Source organism: Macrosteles quadrilineatus, unplaced genomic scaffold (genome assembly GCF_028750875.1).
Source record: "Macrosteles quadrilineatus isolate MER2022 unplaced genomic scaffold, UCM_ALF_1.0 Scaffold_2__2_contigs__length_208266976, whole genome shotgun sequence".
Taxonomy (NCBI): domain Eukaryota; kingdom Metazoa; phylum Arthropoda; class Insecta; order Hemiptera; family Cicadellidae; genus Macrosteles; species Macrosteles quadrilineatus.
The window spans coordinates 169910868-169926509 of record NW_026542595.1 but is presented as its reverse complement, the minus strand read 5'-3'; the positions used below and the strand labels follow the sequence as shown (position 1 = coordinate 169926509).

The 15642-nt window shown below is 33.3% G+C and overlaps 1 protein-coding gene across 2 annotated transcripts in view; it reads left to right on the top strand.

Moving 5' to 3' along the window:
- The window catches only part of LOC128987286 (uncharacterized), a 64808-nt gene that overhangs the window by 16330 nt on the left and 32836 nt on the right, over positions 1-15642 (top strand). The window lies entirely within an intron of this gene.

Here is a 15642-nt window from a genome sequence, read left to right as displayed (position 1 = left end):
ATTAGTTTTGTTCAGTATTATTAAACCTTTCTAGAAATTATATTGACTTTCATTGATGTAAATGAGTTGATGCCATTGTAGCTAGTGAAATGCATAGATTAAGGATCGTAAAATTAGTTAGAAACTAATCATATTAATTTAGATCTGTACATTTAATATTAATAAGACACACGTGTAAAAATAAACATTTATAGAATATTAAGTTCTTTTATCAACCTTTGGCTTCAATGTGTGGTAATTGTATATTCAATTTGCTAAACTTTGACAATTTAAATGCTGAAACTTTAAATAACACAGTGAAGATATATAGACCCAAACTAAAATCCAATAAGTTAGTCAACATGAATATTATATTTTAAATGGTAATTGATTTCAATTGGGCTCTTCAAACATCCTTGGGCCCTATAAGGGAGTGACAAAAATACGAAACTTATATTAGCTTCCACAGGTTATTTCTGAACGTACCAAACATGTAAAATCTCATTAATCAGCTTCTTCATATTGGTATTTATAAAGATACAGTGTCCTCGTATCCCTAATAGATTTTAAATGTTGAGCATAAAAATGCTGTACTTAATCTCAAAATACAACGGCTATTCTCAGAATCCATATTGGCTGTTAATTATTAATTTATTATACCAGGGTGAATAAAAAGTCAAGACCCCCCCTCTAATATTTTTCCAAGTAAATATACAGAGATATCCTTTTGGTGGTCGAGCGATCTTAGCAGGAAGTTTCATTTTATCATTTTGAAATTTTTGAGTGTCCCCCCAAAAGGGGGGATTTGGGGGGCAACTCAAATATTTTAAACGTAAACCCTCTTCAAGTGACACCTCATTTTGAAGTGTTTACAAAAACTTAAAGAATTGTGAAAACTAGAGGTCGCTATCTCTTCTCTATCCAAAATGGTAGCCCGTCAAATGTTGTGGAAAATCAATGGTAAAATTGTTAATATTGGCTGCCATTTTGGATAGAGAAGAGATAGCGAGCTCTGGTTTTCACCATTCTTTAAGTTTTTGTAAACACTTCAAAATGAAGTGTCACTTGAAGGGGGTTTACATTTAAAATTTTTGAGTGTCCCCCCAAAAGGGGGATTCGGGGGACAACTAAAAATGTTTCAATAGAAACCCCTATCAAGTGACACCTCATTTTGAAGTGTTTACAAAAACTTAAAGAATGGTGAAAACCAGAGCTTGCTATCTCTTCTCTATCCAAAATGGCAGCCAATATAAACAATTTTACCTTTGATTTTCCACAACATTTGACGGACTACCATTTTGGATAGAGAAGAGATAGCGACCTCTAGTTTTCACAATTCTTTAATTTTTTGTAAACACTTCAAAATAAGGTGTCACTTGAAGGGGGTTTACATTTAAAATATTTGAGTTGCCCCCCGAATCCCCCCTTTTGGGGGGACACTTAAAAATTTCAAAATGATAAAACGAAACTTCCTGCTAAGATTGCTCGACCACCAAAAGGATATCTCTGCATATTTACTTGGAAAATATTATAGGGAGGGTCTTGACTTTTTATTCACCCTGTAATAGTATTAATTATTATAGTATTAATAATTAATTATTAATACACGTGATTAATTTCACTAAAAACTAATAAAAGTTCAGTAAAACCCGAATTAACCATTTAAACAGTATAGGTAGTTGTTGATCATGATCATTCATGCAACAGCCTTTGAAGTTTAAGAGGTGCTGAATCAGTTGGTTAAATAAGATCAAAAGCCGAATATGGAAATCTACACCATCTGGAACACATGCCTTACATCAAAATTGTAAGTAAATTTCATAAACTGAATGAATTAACATGTTCAAATAACTATTTTTTTTTAGGTAAATTAACCTGGAATTTAAGATTTTTGGTGTTGGGGTAGTGCGGTGGATTTGGATTTAGTGATCAAATAAATAAACACTCATACATTTTTAAATTGTTTACGAACAAGACTTCTATTTCAGGAGACAAGAGTTTTAAATAAGTATATCGGTGTAACTCATATCGGGACTGTTGTGGCTTTGGTACTTGACATTAAACCTTGTATAATGTCAAGGTCTTAAAAAACTGGTTCAGCTACTCTTCCATATCCTCGATTATTTTTTAAACTCTTTAAATATTCTAATCAGTCCTCCTAAAAGAAAGGGAAGGTTAAATATATTAATTTAATATTATTTTGCACTCAAATTTGCATACACGTATTTTTTCTAATCGTTAACAATTTAAAATTGCTATTAGTGGAAAAACATTTCAAACTCAATACCGTTATCCACGATTAATTACATCTTTTATCGTTTTCTAGTTAGGGTTGGGGCTCTATCATATGTGGACCCAACCAAGCGGATTATTGCATAATTTGACAGCTAAAATACTCCGGACATTAATGGGATTATAACATTGGATTCGAGGAAACGCATTCTTTGCTCTACTACTATTTGCATCCTTTAACTTAGTGATAAATAAAACAGTTAAATAACATTTAGACAAGCTAACTTAACATAGAAAAGAACTAATAGCACACAATATCGCAAATAGTGTAAAAGGTGCAATGTTCGTTGCAAATATATTAAAAACCTACAGTCCATTAAAATGGTTTAATACTACATTATATTTTATGCAAAACTGTTACAAGAAATAGGATATATTTAACATCGATAGTATTAAATATTGATAGGATATAGTACGAAAATCTGCACGATCACTAAAGAAAATTCTTACAATGATTCCCACTAATCTGACTTTGGCGATCTGAGGGTGCGGTTTATTTTCTTACTATTAACGCATGCATTCGAGGTCAGTGTTATTCCTAAATTAATGTATAGTGTTCCTTACTTTAAAACAGGTGAATTGTACAAGTTATTTATCTTTTTACTTTACTTTAACGACTGGATATGAAAGTATGTAATATAGCAATATTATATTAGTATATTAGATTAATAGACTAAGATGATATTATTTTTTTAAACTGCATTACTAACTGGGTATGAACTGTTATGTTGTAGATTCTGGGTGTTCCACACTCCTCACAGACCAGTGGTCTACATCCCCAACTACGATGCTCTACTCGTACCCGCCCCCGATGTCAAGCCGTACTCCCTCCAGAGCCCTCCAGTGGTTCCGGAGTTGGCGGACGTCCTGCACCACCAGCCTCCACGACGTCGCCGACCCATCCTAGCACTCCTGGACCTGCTACAGAAGAGGTACAACCTCCAGGCGCCACCGCTGACACGACCTGCCAACGGGGGTGTTAAGACCGAGGAGTCTAATGTGCCTGAGGAGTCTACACCACTCAACACCACAGAGACGCCATCCCCAGAAGATGAGGTAGCTAAAGAATGTGAAAAAGACAATTCAGAATATTCAGAAGAATCAACTGAAATTCCTGAAGAACAGGAAAAGAAAAATGCTGATAAGGTAAAGCAAATCTCGAAAATATACTCACTATTGGACACTTTGATGAAAGACCATCCAGATATGAGCGATGGGTTCTCTTACGCATTCAAATACCGGGTACCTCATGCTCCAAATCTCGACAACGTAGATTTTTCATTCCAGCAAAGTCTGAAAAAGTTTCCTCAAGTTCCAGACGATCCTGTAGCACAAGTTCTTAAAAGACCGGTAGACTATAAAGAGGCTCAAGAAAAATTAGACTCTATTTTAAAAGACTCTGAGAAAGGAATGCCGGTACATTTGAACACTCCTGGCGCTTATGGGCCGTTGTTTTTGAAAAGTTATTTGGATACACCAGAAGAAAAGAATGTGCAAAATGAGGATGAAAAAGTAAAACAAGAGAATGATCGAGCCTCTGAGACGAAGAAGCAGAAGACAACAAAGTTGATGTTAAGGCCGGTGGCCAAAGCAGTGGCTGGACCAAGGGGCGTCGCCGTCGCTTCCCCCGTGGCCCGTGCTGTCCTCAGGAGAGGTCAGAGGGTGACCGTGGAGTATGACCCGGACGCCGTGGCTATAGCTGGGCCAGGGGGTAGGGCACACTCTCACCCTCAATTCTCTATGGAGTACATAGACGATAAAGATACCAAGGATGGGGACTATTGAAGTCACAACTTAAAAACTACCAAAACTGACAAACTATCTAAATGACCATCTCTATCTCATTACTTTATCGGGTAGAAAACTTTAAGAAAAACTCGAATTCTAGACTTCCTAAATTGAAAGATAAAACAAAGTTGTCAATGATGGAAATAGTATTTTCTGATTAAAATTCGATACTATATTTTTTTTAGGGAGCATACGATTATGCTTAGTACTGTCTTTGATTTTAAATGGATGTAAGAAACTTTACAGAATTGTACAGCACAGTCGTTGGATTAACTAATCAGCTTTGTTAATGTTTATCATTAACTGACTACAGCATTAAAAAGTTTAATGAATCGGTCTATAGAGTAACCACATCCCTAGCCAAAGGTAGAGCCCTGAAAAAATCGGCCATGTCTTGATTTTAAATTGAAGTAATACGATTGTAAGTAAATTGAAACGTTTATCGATTACAGTTAAAATACTCATTTTGATCCTTTGGTGCTATACTATTTCTGAAGTTTTAGTAACTATATTAGTTTTAAGTTAATTCTTTAATTTTTTTTTTTATGTAAACAGTTGTTATATGTTAATAGTGAGATAATAGTATTAGAGAGAGATAATAGTGGTGCTCAAATATGTTGTACACTTCTCAAGTAAACGAATATGTTTTCTCACTTAAGATCTGTTAAAGCAAGAATACATGTGGTTCTATTATTATATATTATAGTAATAAGTGTACTATCGATAATACTAGCATGTCACTGTCAAGGTTGAAGTTTTATATGTATATTCCTAGATGTATCTTTATTATTTGACACATTTTTCGTTATTGTGACGTACCATGTTAAACAGTGTATTTTACACGCTCATATATTTAACAATACCGCAACAATCGATTCTCATTAAACTAGTAAGAATGTTGTGTATTTTTAGTTTTTGCCTAATGAATGATAATCGCGTTTGAATGTATTATACTTGTATCTATAACTAACTCATCATCTTAAGTTTAGTTAAATATAAATTGGTTGGTTACTGATCGATAGAATAGTCATTTGTACCTAACAGTATTATGTACAACAAAATAAATTTTGTAAAAAGTACCAAATAATTGATTTTTACCCTTGCATGAGTGCAAAATATATCCTTGTCACCCGTTGTTTCTGCAACGATAAAATAATAAATTTATAAGATTACAAAGGTGTATTGAATTTTTTTCTGTAAGGAATTAAGTCCACTGACTAAACATTGCAAGTAAGTTAGATCTAAAACAGAGTGAAAATAACCACAAGATATTAAAATTAAATCACCAAACATTCCTATAAATGATTTAAAAATATGAAAAAACAAATAACAAAGCCTACTAGATTTCAGCTTGGTCTCCTGAGCCACCATTCAACTGCCATCAAATCATATGTAGATATTTTGTGTGTTAAAATATACATTAGAATATACATGTAGACATATGTGTGTTAAATCGTGTATTTTTTGTAGGATTTAAAGTGAACATTGTGCTATTGCGATACATTCATTTTAAATCATAATGATAAACATCAAAGACATTAAGATAAAACTTAACCAGATATTACTCTTTGCAATCCACAATGATCTCCCCTTGGACCTACAACACCTTGGAATGGCTTTAAAGAAAAAAACATGAAACATGCTGTAAATAAGACTCTAACATCATACACATTGCTGTTAATTATAATTTATGTATATTCTTCAGAAAGTTATATTGACCTGAGTTACTTTGTAAAACAGTTGTACTGAGAGACTCTCGGAAATAAAGAATTTTTATTTATTTATGTGGGCACTTTTTGACGTTAACACTACAAAAATATAAATATTTCTATGCAATACGTACGAAATGATAATTCTTGTTTAATCTTAATAATATAAAAACATGCTATACAAACTTTATTTAAATATATATAAATCATATCGATGTCAAAACTAACATTGAACTAGATAGTGAGGCAACGCTATGGACGTGCTGTGGTTAACAACGGATTTGGAACAAAAGTTGTGCCAAGATTGCCTCAGAAAGACTCGTGCCAAATCCCTGACACCTCAGCGATCGAGAGCCGAGGTCTACGACTTGCAAGGCACGATACCGAGGAGTTAATACACTGAATACAGGACATATAGACATATAGACACATAGACTTTATAATTTAAAACTCGAGACATTCGAGAAGTTTGAAAAATTCGTGGTGTGTCACGTGGATTTGTAATTTAGGTAAATTGCAAGATATATCAGAATTTGCACAGTGGAATCTTTTAAATCTTGTAGCTTTCTTATTCAGATATGCATGAGCCTAATGGTAAGGACGTACGAAGGATATCGCTATACTAAAATCCACATTGGTGAATGGCTTTTTAGTTACAAAACACAAACGTGGTACAACTTAAAAAGATATATTCTATAAAAAGTAATCTTCTACAGCATATCAAAATAGTCTTCACTGTTCACTGTAAGGAGCTGCATGACGATGAGTTTGTCATTCTTATGGATAAAGTATAATTGCAATCGATTGTTTGTTTATGGATAATGTAAGGTAAAAATCGGTAAATTGTTTCTAGTTTATTGTAATACAATAAACACATTCAAAAACTGTATGTTCCCCGTGGCAGTAAGCTGCGGTACTTATTTAGTCAATATTATGTTTGTTGATGGTTAACTTCAATTTTATTAGGGATTTATTTAGACAAAGTTAAAAAGCCACAACAGGCATTCCGCTTAATAAGACTGCAATGAGAGGTTCATAATCAGTATGTTATCCGAAAGCTAAGCGAAGAAGCTAACTGAAAATGTTCACACATTTGTACGACTAATTTAGGTTTACTCCTAATGTTTCAGGCTGGACGACGTGCAGACTCTCTCGTACTATGGAGGAGCTAAAGGTCAATACCTCGTGATACACCCCTCAGGACTCCGCACCGTGTCTCGCACTCCACCTCCTGCCCGGGCCAAGCCCAAGCCTCCCAAGGAGGAAGAGGACGTCGGCATGGCGGAGGAAGGGGAAGGGGACAATGAGAGTGTGGCTATCAACCCTCCACCAGACAACGCTAGTGTGGCTGAAGCTAAGCCTGTAGGACTGGCTATAGCAGGGGTAGGTTCTTCCTGGTAAAGATCGTGTCAAGAGTGGCGCATGCGCACAAGAACCTTCGAATTTCAGTTTAGTACAGTCATCTCAACAAATAATTGGCGTTTGAGTATTAGTACCACTACAAATTAAAGAAAGTAGGGCTACTTCTTTAGTAGTAGTAGTAGTTTACCATCTCTATGGTACCATATATGACAATGATTCTCGATGTTGTTTGGAGCCTTCCCCTAATCCTTCTCACACGCCATAGTAATTTACACGACCCATAGTATGAAAAATATAACTGTGGTTTACAGGATAGCCTAACTAAAAATAAGGTATCTCTACCTGTAATTGCAAACAATATGAAATAAGCATGGACTTTTTAACACATTGACAACAAATGTATAGTCTTGCTGTATGGGGAGTGAAACGGTCGTCATACAAAGCATAACCTATAAACTATTAACACGAATTTAGGGTTCCAAATTCTATCACAACGTGTTAATAGTTTATAGGTCATCTAATGGTGTAGGTTATGCTTTCTATGACGACCGTTTCATTCCCCATACATTTGTTGTCAATGTGTTAAAAGTCCATGCTTATTTTATATTGTTTGCAATTACACTTAGAGATACCTTATTTTTCTTTAGGCTATCCTCTCAACCTAAATTCTACCTTCACCTTTTTGCTTAAAATTCCAAACTGTATGGCACAACTCACACGTACATGCTCTCTAATTTCATAAGAAACTTAGTGTTATGGCAAATTTATTTGTTGAGATTAACTTACAGCTTAAATTTCTATGGTAGTTTCTTCTATCCCCATGATTTATTGGAACCAACCTTTAGACAGTCTCTCTTCCAGACAAATTATTCCGCCTTCCAAAGCTTAAAAACACCATTGTCCTGGAGTCTACACATCTGACCTCCAGCATGTTTATAACCCACGGTTGTGTTTCTAGAACAATAGCGGTTCTAAAACAGTTCCTTGTCACACTCCGTATTCGTCATACACTATTTTTATAGTAGCATAAGCGTAAGCTATTCTCATAAATAAAAAAAATTATTTTTGAGACGTATTGACAGTCCTTTTCTTTCTTGAATCTGAACTCTAAGAATACAATTACTGCAACGGACCATTTAAAAAATCATAGTTTTTATGGAAACTGTTGTACAGAAAATGGTAAGATCTTTGAGTAATTAAACTACGATTATGTCTTAAGAACATGTTACATCTAGATGGATTTGAAAAAAAAAGATTGCTTTGTTTGGATAAAGCATTATATTTGTGTGTTAAGGACTTTGGTGCAGTAATGGGTTATTTTCTGTCGCTCATTGCATAATCAGTTTGACGTAATATCTTAAAAAGGATAATCATAAAAAGCTCTTAACGAAACAAATCTTTACACAGACGATTTGTTGGTGGAACAAAATTACTCTCCAGACAAGAAAACGTAAGGTGAACTAGTTAAAATTGAATGTATACAATGCTGAGAGGATCACTGGATCAGTGTTTCGAGGTGAAGATATGACACACATCACAAACTTTCATATCATTTGCAAAGACGATATGACTGTCTTTTTAGCCTTTTTACGATGAAATTTAGAACAACCATAGCTCTTTGCAGACACTATAACTGAAAACGCTAGGATTTTTATACTGTATTTAGGATTTTTGTATTGTACATGTCTAGAGGAATATACAGGGTGGTAAAAAAGTCCTAGCACAGTTAAATATTTTAAAAAATAATGTAGATAGTGCTACAATACTTGGCACAAGGATACAGGGCATAAAACTCTATTTTAACACATATTCAGTGATCCAATAACTCTTCAGGGGGACGACCCACAAGGAGTCGGAAGATAATCTTAAATAGCAGCATAGGTCAATATGCACATCAAAGGTATTTTTTAGTAGAATACAATGCCGCAAACCGCACTTCAAAAGGTTGATCCTGCGAAAAATGGCAGATGTTCAAAGATTTCTTGAATCCGCCATTTTGAATCTTTGAACGACTGCCATTTTTTACTCAGGCATTCTTTTGAGCTTGAATTTACGGCATCATAATCTACTAGTGAAGACCTTTAATTTGATGTGCATATCGACCTATGATTACGTTAACAATTTTCTTCCGATTCCTAGGGTTGTGCCCCCTGAGGAGTAAGCGTATAATAGCAATGTAAATTAAACGAATTTTTGAACAACTGTAAGTTTGCGCAGGATCGACCTTTTGAAGTGCGGTTTGCGGAATTGTATTCAACCAAAAAAGACCTTTAATTTGATGTGCATACCTATGCTTCTATTTAGATTTTCTTCCGACTCCTTGTGGGCCGTCCCCCTGAAGAGTTATTGGATCATTGAATATGTGTTAAAATAGAGTTTTATGCCCTGTAACTTTGTACCAAGTATTGTAGCTCTATCTGCATTATTTTTTAAAATATTTAATTGTCCTGGGACTTTTTTACCACCCTGTATAATATGGGTTGAAACCCCTTGTTATGTAGTGAGGGTCTCTTTTAGTAGACATTCCTTAAAATGCATTCGTAGAACCTTTAAGTATATTAAAATTGAAATGGTTTGAACAACTATATAAAGATGAAGTGAATTGTCCTTATATAATATGAATTGATTATAAACCACCTTCAAATAATCCCCATCTCCTTGTGTAATAAAGTCCTAATGATGTATACGTTTTCTATTGATAAGTATATTCATGCATGTACAAGTCGTACTATTGACTGTATATACCTACAGTTGTTTGGTCGTACTCATGCTTTCTGGTAAAATTGTATGATTCATATAACTTCTTGGATAACACTATTTTACAGTTATTTGTACTATTCGTACCAATGCCTACAAAAATAAACTGAATAAACTTGTTCAATCACCTCTTCAGAGATTTAAATCGTGTTTCTTTCCAGCCTGGAGGAGTAGCCTCTTCCAAGCCAGTGGCCCAGGCCATCGTAGGTCCCGGAGGTCTTGCCGTGGCTCGCCCAGTAGCTACTGCCATAGCTGGAGTCAAGGGGGGCGGAGTCCCAGGGTCCATACCGACCCAGAAGGATGACGATCAGGAAACAGCTCGTGGAAAACCTGTGTTTTTCGACCCAGAGACCAACCAACTTCACACCATACCTGTGTACAACCAGCGGTATCTTTACCCAGTCAATCTTTACTGAGACCGGCAGAGCTTGAAGAAAATTAAAAAATAAAAATTTGTGTCTTAAAATATTCGTAAAATTATCTGCTCTTTGGATCAGAACTCACAAATTGTGACATGAAGTAAAACCTTACAGCTTTTTTAGATGGTTAACCTTAATTCAACTAACTATTCAAAATATACAAAGCGGTATATAGTTGATGTAAAATTTAATCTGACGATGGTTGAAGCGTTAGCAGATTCTACGATATGCGTTTGAAATTTTAATCTAGGGGTAGTAAGGGTTGGATTTACACTCGCTTTCATTATCCATTATTTACTTTACAAATTTGTATTCACTGGAAAGCAATGACTTGAGAAATTCTTTTTAGCTTTGAGTATTCGCAATGGAATTTGTTAAAAAATTAGATTAACAATACTGTACAGGATTTATATTTTTAACAATAATTGATTCTTGCATTATTACTTTTACTCGTTAATTATTTTAATGAATTGTTGTTTCGTTAATTTTAAGACTGAAGAGAATTCATGGTCTTTGGAGTTTTTGAAGATGTGTTTAGTACGGATAATTACTTTTTTACATATTGAAATAATTAGTTTTATTAAGTTAAAATGTACTTGGTTAGTCAAGTACCACATTTATGACTATGAATGTACTTTCTTCAACGTTGTGTAGGAGGTTTAATTTTCAGTTTGTGATATGAGAAGTATGTTTGTCGTACGTCTTACTTTGACAAGTGCCATTTAATAAATCATTTTGTTATCTTTTTGTAGTTATTTTCCCTCTTTTCGGATCTAATTTACCTGCAATGTTTAGTAAGCAGTGGGCTCCATTTCTCGTAGATTAATATTCAATCAACCTTTGGAATCTTATCACGCTATTCTTGCAGTGAAAACAGGTTGGGGGACAAGCCTAGATATTTTTCTATCATTGCAACTACCCTGTGTTTACTACATGGTTAAATATTAGTCCGATGAACTTATATTGTTCAATGAGAGTATATCTAGTAAAAGTTGGATAGTATTACAGCGAATGTGTTATTTGTAAACAGCGTTGCTTAAAGCAAGCAAAATTATAATTCTTGATAAAAGTAATGTTCTTTGGAAATATGGAACCATCCAATTACAATATCTCAAATGCTGTCAATCCCTGCTTGTTTTAATACACTACACAAAAAAAACATAACTTTCTACTATCAATCAATTAGATTTAATCAAATTACACTTACTCAGCCACTAATTTGGAGTCAAGTACTACATTTTTGAGAAATTACACGGTTCACTAGAAAATGTGCATGATAAAATCATTTGTTTTGGTTTAAATAGATTTTTTATAATAGTAAACAAACATATAATTGACTCAATATGTGCTACACTTAAATTGTCAAATTTATCTCTTTTGAAAGCTATTAGGCGATCTTTTATCTACCTAAGTGAATATTCTGAAATACTTTATTGGTTGAACAATGCCTAAAAATGGAAGTTGATATTCCGTAACTACAGTAATTCTGTGGACATTATAAAATATGTAGCCAATTGTTGGTAGCCTACATTTTCATATTGGCTAATTAAGCGTTAGATACAACACCATTATGAATTTATTTAAAAGTCTATTTCAGTTTAAACTGTCCTTTGAAAGCAACGATTCTTGTCTTTATTTTTATTTAGTTTCTATTGAATTTTGCTTGGTCATATACCCTTTTTTATGGCCGTATCTTTTAGTCAGCATTTTTTGTTTTCATTGATTTACATGTAAATAACAAGATTAATGATAAAATTTAATATTATATTGTGGGCATTTTAAGTAGAGTATTCTTAAGTAGGAATTATATAAATATCATTTGTTTTTAGTTTATTACATTTTAATTTCCAAGTATAAGTGTATTAGCTTCCTATTCGAGAAAGAATACCTAAGAATCTGACTAATTAGGATTAAGAATGTCAAGAGTTATGTATTGATATTAAATGAAAAATTTAAATATAAACCTATCTAAGGTGCAATGTTTAAGTGTTTTACACAAAGCACTGTGTTTAAGTGGACATTAAACTGAGTTGAACAGACTAAAGCCCTGCTATCACTTGGAAACTAATACATGTTTCGAATTAAAATTTGAAATCCAAAAACTTTTTATTTTACCCAAACTTCTATAGTATAGCACAATTTTGTACGTTAGGATGTCATTTTACATCGGCATAGAATCACAATGTTCTAAATTATGCCGAACAACTTAAGTTTGATTTGCAAAGTTATGCAAGACGAGGTCAATGACCTTTAACTTGACCTTGATTCGACCTTGCAAGCAACCGGTTTGCACTGCGGGTAGTCTACCAACACAATACAGGCGTTGTTGTATTGACACCAATACAAACCGTGTAAGTAATTCATAGATTGTGTATTGTGTTATTTTTGATCCTGATAGCGGGTAATTTCTATCTTAGATATTTGCCTCTATCAGTTAAAATTGTTGACAAATTGTTAACAACACTGTATGTTAAGTATATTTAATCAAAGTTTGGCATTAATTAAAGGTCTGCTTTAAAACTTAATTATTTCTTAGAGCTCTCATTTTTTTCCAAATAAATTGGTTATTTGGTTGAATCTTTCTATTGGTTGCTGGGACTGGAAAAGTTCAATTAAAAAAGTGGCTAATATGTTTGAAAATATCTTTTCCTTCTCATTTTGTGAATGTTAGAAACTATTGAATAATCAACGAAATGGTACAAATTATTACAAGTATAATTTTACAGTTTTCCTTTATTCCTCAAATAACTGATCAATTAACGTATTTTCGTTTAAATTTGTAAAATTTTTCTCCTACGCTCAACTTTTGTGACATCGTAAATAATCATTTAGAGATTTGCGTTTTAATTTATGGTTACTGCTGTTTCATAGACTCTAAACCAAGAATATTAAGCCTGATTACTTCACCATAACTATGATATATGGCGTAAGTTATATAATTTCCAATTGAAGCGTTTAAATATGTTTAAAGATTTTAATGTTGATTTTAAGTTTGATAATAAGTCTGATAAATGGGATTACTATTTAAAGCCTAAAAGTGTTGATCTAAATAGATATCTCCCACTGTTACGTATGCATTTACTCTCCAAAATCTGCTACAATATATATTATTTGACTTCCAATCGAATTATTATTAGTTTAGTCATTTGATTTGTAATCGGGTCAAACCAATTACTAATAATTTGATTCATCTTTAGTAGATTGTGGAAGATTTTCCCTTACATAATTTTATTCTGTTTCTTGCACTATTTTTCGGGGTGGACCGATGCTTCGAGGTGTCAAACGAGGTAACTCATATAGGGTTTCCTTTCCCATGAGGGGTTCTTGAGATATAAATGCATATATTTCTCTTTCTCCTGGTCTTTGTTCAGGTTCGGAGGGTTTTTTTGTTCAAAATATACTAGAGAAACGATAATGCCTTATTAAAGAGATTGTTATGTTTCATACTTTAACCGATTTTTAAATAACACGTATTACGTTGTTGCCGTTTAGGTAATTAAAATACCGAAAAACATAATAGCAGTGTCTATACGCAGATTGAGTGTTGAAAACATGAATAAAATTTTAATTTATGTCAGCATTCACTGTTTTGATCTAGTAAAAATTAATTTTTTTTTTGTTCTTGCTGGAACTGCAGATAAACATTTTTTTATATTTTTGTAGTTTGAGGGAATTTAATGTTAATGTGTTATAACAAGTTACTTTAAGTTACAAATTAAAAATGTTAATAAATTACATACAAAGTTATAAATAAATAAATAAGTTATAATTAAAACATAAGTCATCACTCTTTGTTTCAGTTTTGTATAGTTATATTTTGTTAAATAAGATTTTCACAAAAAATATTTGCAGTAACATATTTTTAACTAAATAAGCAGTTCAGTTCATTAGACTAAAAGTTATTTTATTCAAATTGACTTAAATGTTAAACTATCATGGTGTGACTCATCGATATGGATCAGAGGCATGGGTTAAGTATGAACAAGTTTATTGAGTGTTATTGGATATTAACCATATATTAAGCTCAATGACATTAAGCTCTGAAATTATAAACATCAATATTTAAAATGGGCATAATATTTACATTGATAATTACTCACTGGTCCAAAACTATAAATGAATCATACAATTTGCGAATTTTTAAATCTAATTTAAAATCTTTATACTGTTTCCGATTAATCATTCAAAATCCAACATTGACCTTGACAGATTGGGAAGGTCAGTGACTTCTCTGGAGGAAGTACATTACAAGCTGGTCTCTGGTGATGTATCAGACACTAACACATTTGAGGGGGCGCGGAACTTGGGGCTTGTCGCGAAACTGGGCGCGTAAACGCCCTCAAAACGGCGGGAATTTATAGAGCATTCTGTGGTCAACGGTTTAAAGCGATTTATTGGGCGAAAATCGTGTTCATTGTTGACTCCATGGAGGATGATATTTATAGATTCGTTAGAGAACTAACCTTTTTGGTGATAGACATTTTTATTTAAATATTTGTTTTGATATTGTATGGATTTAAACTTATTGGCTCTTTATTATTACATTAATCTTGTTTCAGTCAAGATGATAATGTTGAATTATCTTATTCCCTCAGCCATTCTATAAGTGAGTGTAGCTCTTTTCAATAGGTCTGAGATTACGATGTAGGAAAAGGAGTCCCTATTTCGATCTAATTAGACGCAGGAAAAAAACGTATGCATTTTGGCTATTTATATTCTTTGTGTATGGACACATGATTTTTAATCAACAAATTTATTCACAAATAATCTGTTAAATACAACTGTCTTCCTGTCAAATAATTTGATTTTTGTCAGATAACCACTGGTCTCGAATCTTAAAGGTGAAATCGAAGATATATATTCATCTCCATCACTGGCCATTTTACAAAAATGCTATTTGTGATAGTGTTCCTTGGTGTAACTCCTTTTCATCTATTTACGTGTAAGTCTAAATGATGTATCGTAAAAAAAGTTGTGAAAAATTATTGATTTATAACAAAGGCTGAGGTGAGGAAGATTTACTATAAATAGTTTTTGACTAAGTATACTTTTTTTGTAAACTTTTGACATAATGTTGGCTCTAGCCCGGGGTTGTTTTTTCACATTACTTCAGGCTAAACCTAGGCTCTGAAAAATTATCACTTAGATCCAATCCATTGATAAATTGATGAGATTTGAACCCTGGACCTAAAGGAGAAAAGTCCCACGCTCTACTACTATACCAGCTCGCTCCCCATAAATGTGTATACCATCGAAATCACTGTTTGCAGAAACAACACTCTGAACACTGAATAACTCTGAATTCTACTGACAAATAGATTTTCGACACCAGTAGA